The sequence below is a fragment of the Ruditapes philippinarum genome, unplaced genomic scaffold (genome assembly GCF_026571515.1).
Source record: "Ruditapes philippinarum isolate M1 unplaced genomic scaffold, ASM2657151v2 ctg1595_1_1_1_1, whole genome shotgun sequence".
Classification (NCBI taxonomy): domain Eukaryota; kingdom Metazoa; phylum Mollusca; class Bivalvia; order Venerida; family Veneridae; genus Ruditapes; species Ruditapes philippinarum.
The window spans coordinates 138314-144313 of NW_026854134.1; positions in this window are offsets into that span (position 1 = coordinate 138314).

The window sequence follows — 6000 nt, forward strand, 5'->3', positions numbered from 1 at the left end:
GTTTTGTAAAGGCCATAAGGTTATACTTCAGGCAAAATATCTAAACTTTTCTTGGCATTGAAGTTTCTGAGAAAAGGCATTTTAAGTCTGTTTCGTGTACAAGTCAATGTTACCAGAGAGCAAAACCAATACCATTGATTTCAGAAAAAGACTTGAATGCGTTTTCCTACTTAGTCCATGCAAAGGTTTGTGGACGGGGCTAATTTTGGAACTAAGTATGGTTTGTGCAACTTTTGTACAGGAGCACAAAATGATGCTGCTTGTCAATGAAAATAATTTCAAACATGCGTTTTCCTAAATATAAATCTATGTAAAGTAATTAAATGATCCTAAATAAATCTATCAAAAGTAATTAAATGATCCCCAGCTGGGCAGGACCATTTTTCTTAAAGAGCATGATTTAAATAAATATTCTAGAGGTCCACAAGGCAATGCTACAAGTCAAATTAAGCTCTTTTTCTTGGCCGCTTATTGATATTTCAATCGTTTTAGTTTTCGGAAATTTTAAGGGCTTATAACTCAAAACGTAGGACCGTGACACCATTTATAATGCCCTTTTTTGAAGATTTGTATGATTGTTGTTTGATTTTTCAGGCACCAACCAATTTAGGTCATATAGCGCCGAAACAGGAAAGATGATTTTCGCTAACCTCGGATGTTACAAATTTCAAGCAACACCAGGGGTCAAAAGCACCAAATCTGTTTCAGCTAAGAAGTGCATAGACTTCAGTTATTCGAACTAAATTAGTTGCCTCTCACAATAACGGCGAGTGCAATTCTGATGCCTCAGCCCTTTACGATGGTGTCTGATTTGTGCCATTCATGTTTTCGCACCGCCACCCCGCCAAGCAAAAAGTCGATTAAAAAGTTTAAATGGCGGGTGCGCGGAGCAAAATCACGATAATTAGCAGGGGCGCGGGGCGAAGTATAATAAGCAAGAGCCGGTTGAACCGGGTGATGCTCCCCGAATAGGTTTTTGAAACAGATGTAGGTATACCTCGTGTATTGTCAGAATAATGTCACAAAGTTCGACACGTCGTCTCAATATGCTGATCATTTCTGTGAAATAGTTGTAAAATCCGACTTCAAATAACGAAGTTATGGGCCGGACACGAATTTGCTGCAAGGTCATGCTGTGACCTTGTCCTTCAAGGTAGCGACCCAAATGCTGCCCGCGACACGTAGTCTCAATATGTTGGTCATTTTTGTGAAAAAGTTTTAAAATCCAACTTTAAATAACGAAGTTATGGACCGGACACGAATTTGCTGCAAGGTCATGCTGTGACATTGACCTTTAAGGTAGCGACCCAAATGTTGCGCGCGACACGTCGTCTTAATATGGTGATCATTACTGTGAAATAGTTGTAAAATCCAACTTCAAATAAAGAAGTAATGGACCGGACACGATTTTGCTGCAAGGTCATGCTGTGACCTTGACATTCAAGGTAGCGACCCAAATGTTGCGCGCGACACGTCGCCTCAATATGGTCATCATTTCTGTGAAATTGTTGTAAAATCCAACTTCAAATAACGAAGTTATGGACCGGACACTATTTTGCTGCAAGGTCATGCTGTGACCTTGACCTTTAAGGTAGCGACCCAAATTTTGCGCGCGACACGTCGTCTTAATATGGTGATCATTTCTGTGAAATAGTTGTAAAATCCGAATTCCAAATAACGAAGTTATGGGCCGGACACGATTTTGCTGCAAGGGTATGCTGTGACATTGACATTCAAGGTAGCGACCCAAATGCTGTCCGCGACACGTAGTCTTAATATATAACGAAGTTATGGACCGGACACGATTTTGCTGCAAGGTCATGCTGTGACATTGACCTTCAAGGTAGCGACCCAAATGTTGCGCGCGACACGTCGTCTTAATATCGTGATGTTTCTATGAAATTGTTGTAAAATCCGACTTCAAATAATGAAGTTATGGGCCGGACACGAATTTGCTGCAAAGTCATCCTGTGACCTTGACCTTCAAAGTAGCGACCCAAATGTTGCGCGCGACACGTCGTCTTAATATAGTGATCATTTCTGTGAAATTGTTGTAAAATCCAACTTCAAATAACGAAGTAATGGACCGGACACGATTTTGCTGCAAGGTCATGCTGTGACCTTGACCTTTCAGGTAGGGACCAAAATTTTGAGCGCGACACGTCGTCTTAATATGGTTATCATTTCTGTGAAATATTTGTTAAATCCAACTTCAAATAACGAAGTTATGGGCCGGACAGGATTTTGCTGCAAGGTCATGCTGTGACCTTGACATTCAAGATAGCCACCCAAATTTTGCGCGCGACACGTTGTCTCAATATGGTGATGTTACTGTGAAATTGTTGTAAAATCCGACTTCAAATAACGAAGTTATGGACCGGACACGATTTTGCTGCAAGGTCATGCTGTGATATTGACCTTCAAGGTAGCGACCGAAAAGGTTGCGCGCGACACGTCGTCTTAATATGGTGATGTTTCTATGAAATAGTTGTAAAATCCGACCTAAAATAACGAAGTTTTTGGGTCGGACACAATTTTGCTTCAAGGTCATTCTGTGACCTTGACCTTCAAGATAGTGACCCAAATGTTGCGCGCAACACGTCGTCTCAAAATGGTGATCATTACTGTGAAATAGTTGTAAAATCCGACTTTAAATAACAAAGTTATGGGCCGAACACGATTTTTCTGCACGTTCATGCTGTGACCTTGACCTTCAAGGTAGCGACCAAAATTTTGCGCGCGACACGTCGTCTTAATATGGTGATCATTTCTGTGAAATAGTTGTAAAATCCGACTTCAAATAACGAAGTTATGGGCCGGACACGATTTTGCTGCAAGGTCATGCTGTGACCTTGACATTCAAGGTAGCGACCCAAATGTTGCGCGCGACACGTCGTCTTAATATGGTGATGTTTCTATGAAATTGTTGTCAAATCCGAATTCAAAAACGAAGTTATGGGCCGGACACGAATTTGTTGCAAGGTCATCCTGTGACCTTGACCTTCAAAGTAGCGACCCAAATGTTGCGCGCGACACGTCGTCCTAATATGGTGATCATTACTGTGAAATAGTTGTAAAATCCAACTTCAAATAACGAAGTAATGGACCGGACACGATTTTGCTGCAAGGTCATGCTGTGACCTTGACCTTTAAGGTAGGGACCAAAATTTTGTGCGCGACACGTCGTCTTAATATGGTGATCATTACTGTGAAATAGTTGTAAAATCCAACTTCAAATAACGAAGTAATGGACCGGACACGATTTTGCTGCAAGGTCATGCTGTGACCTTGACCTTTAAGGTAGCGACCCAAATGTTGCGCGCAACAAGTCGTCTTAATATGGTGATCATTTCTGTGAAATAGATGTAAAATCCGACTTCAAATAACGAAGTTATGGGCATGACACGATTTTGCTGCAAGTTCATGCTGTGACCTTGACATTCAAGGTAGTGACCCAAATGCTGCCCCAGATACGTAGTCTCAATATGGTGGTCATTTCTGTGAAATAGTTTTAAAATCCAACTTCAAATAACGAAGTTATGGACCGGACACGATTTTGCTGCAAGGTCATGCTGTGACATTGACCTTCAAAGTAGCGACCCAAATGTTGCGCGCGACACGTCGTCTTAATATGGTGATGTTTCTATGAAATTTTTGTAAAATCCGACATCAAATAACGAAGTTATGGGCCGGACACGATTTTGCTGCAAGGTCATGCTGTGACCTTGACCTTGAAAGTAGCGACCCAAATGTTGTCCGCGACACAAAGTCTCAATATGGTGATCATTTCTGTGAAATATTTTTAAAATCCGATTTCAAATAACGAAGTTATGGGCCGGACACGATTTTGCTGCAAGGTCATGCTGTGACCTTGACCTTCAAGGTAGCGACCCAAATGTTGCGCGCGACAAGTCGTCTTAATATCGTGATGTTTCTGTGAAATTGTTGTAAAATCCGACTTCAAATAACGAAGTTATGGGCCGGACACGATTTTCCTGCAAGGTCATCCTGTGACCTTGACCTCGAAAGTAGCGACCCAAATGTTGTCCGCGACACGAAGTCTCAATATGTTGATCATTTCTGTGAAATATTTTTAAAATCCGATTTCAAATAACAAAATTATGGGCCGGACACGATTTTGCTGCAAGGTCATGCTGTGACCTTGACCTTCAAAGTAGCGACATAAATGTTGCGCGCGACAAGTCGTCTTAATATGGTGATGTTTCTGTGAAATTGTTGTAAAATCCGACTTCAAATAACGAAGTTACGGGCCGGACACGATTTTGCTGCAAGGTCATGCTGTGAACTTTACCTTCAAGGTAGCGACCTAAAAGTTGCGCGCGACACGTCATCTTAATATGGTGATCTTTTCTGTTAAAATGATTGTAAATTCCGACTTCAAATAACGAAGTTATGGGCCGGACACGGTTTTGCTGCAAGGTCATGCTGTGACCTTGACCTTTAAGGTAGGGACCAAAATGGTGCGCGCGACAAGTCGTCCTAATATGGTGATGGCTCTGTGAAATTGTTGTAAAATTCAACTTCAAATAACGAAGTTATAGGCCGGACAGGATTTTGCTGCAAGGTCATGCTGTGAACATTCAAGGTAGCGACCCAAATGCTGCCCGCGACACGTCGTCTTAATATGGTGATGTTTATGTGAAATTGTTGAAAATCTGACTTCAACTAACGAAGTTATGGGTCGGACACGATTTTGCTGCATGGTCATGCTGTGACCTTGACCTCTAAGGTAGCGAAGGGAAAACACGCTAATTAGCGAGGGCGCGGGGCGAAGTTTTAAATAAAACTTCGCCCCGCGCCCCGCTAATTAGCGTGTTTTCGCCCAGCGACCCCGCCAAGCGAAGAGTTGAGAATTAACAAGTTAAAATGGCGGGGCGCGGAGCGAAAACACGCTTATAATCAGGGGCACGGTGCAAAGTTAAATGAATAAAATATCCCACGAGGGGTCGCGGGACGAGATTTTAGAAATAAAACGGCGGTGACGCGGAGCAAAAACACACATATTAGCGGGAGCACGGGGCGAAGTTTATATAAATAAAAGAGCGAAAGCATGCTAATTAGCGAGGGAGATGTTTTCGCTTCGCGCCCCCTCCATTATAACTTGTTAATTTTGGAATGCTACAGACCTAAGAATGCTACAGACGAAGTTTGGTAATCTTGCATCAATTAGTTCAGTAGAAGTAGATGTTAAGAGTTTTTCCATTTTTAGCTTAATCGGCCCCAAAAAGGGGCCAATTAAATAAATATGAGCAAATTTGATAAAAGACTGTCTAAGAATGCTACAGACAAAGTTTGGCGATCATCCATCATTTTGTTCAGTAGAAGATTTTTTCCAATTTTTTAGCTTTAGCGACCCTTAAAAGGAGCCAATCAAATTAATTTGAGCAATTTTAATAAAAAGACTACATAAGAATGCTACAAGCAAAGCTGGTGATCATCCATCAAAATGTTCAGTTGAAGAACTTGTTTTAAGGTTTTTTTCTATTTTCAACTCTTCATGTCACTAAAAAAGGCAAATCAAATGTTTATTTTTCTTTATTTCTAGCTTTAGCACGGGCCAGTCAAATTAATATGTGCAAATTTGATAAAACACTACATGAGAGTGTTACAGACAAAGCTGGTGATCATCCATCAATTAATTCAGTAGAAAATGTTTGAAGTTTTTTCTCTATTTTAGCTTTAGCAGCCTCTACAAGGGGCCAATCAAATAAATATTAACAAATTTGAAAAGATTATATAAATAGCTGCAGACAAAGTTTGGTGATCATCCATCAATTAGTTCAGTAGATGTTTGAAGGTTTTTTTCTAATTTAGCTCTAAAGACCCTTAAGAGGGGCCAATCAAATTAATATAAGCAAACTTGATAAAAGACTACCATAAAATGTTGCAAACAAAGTTTGGTGATAACCCATCAATTAGTTCAGTAGAATAAGTTTTTTTTTATAGTTCTGTTGACCCATTAAAGGGACAATTGAAACT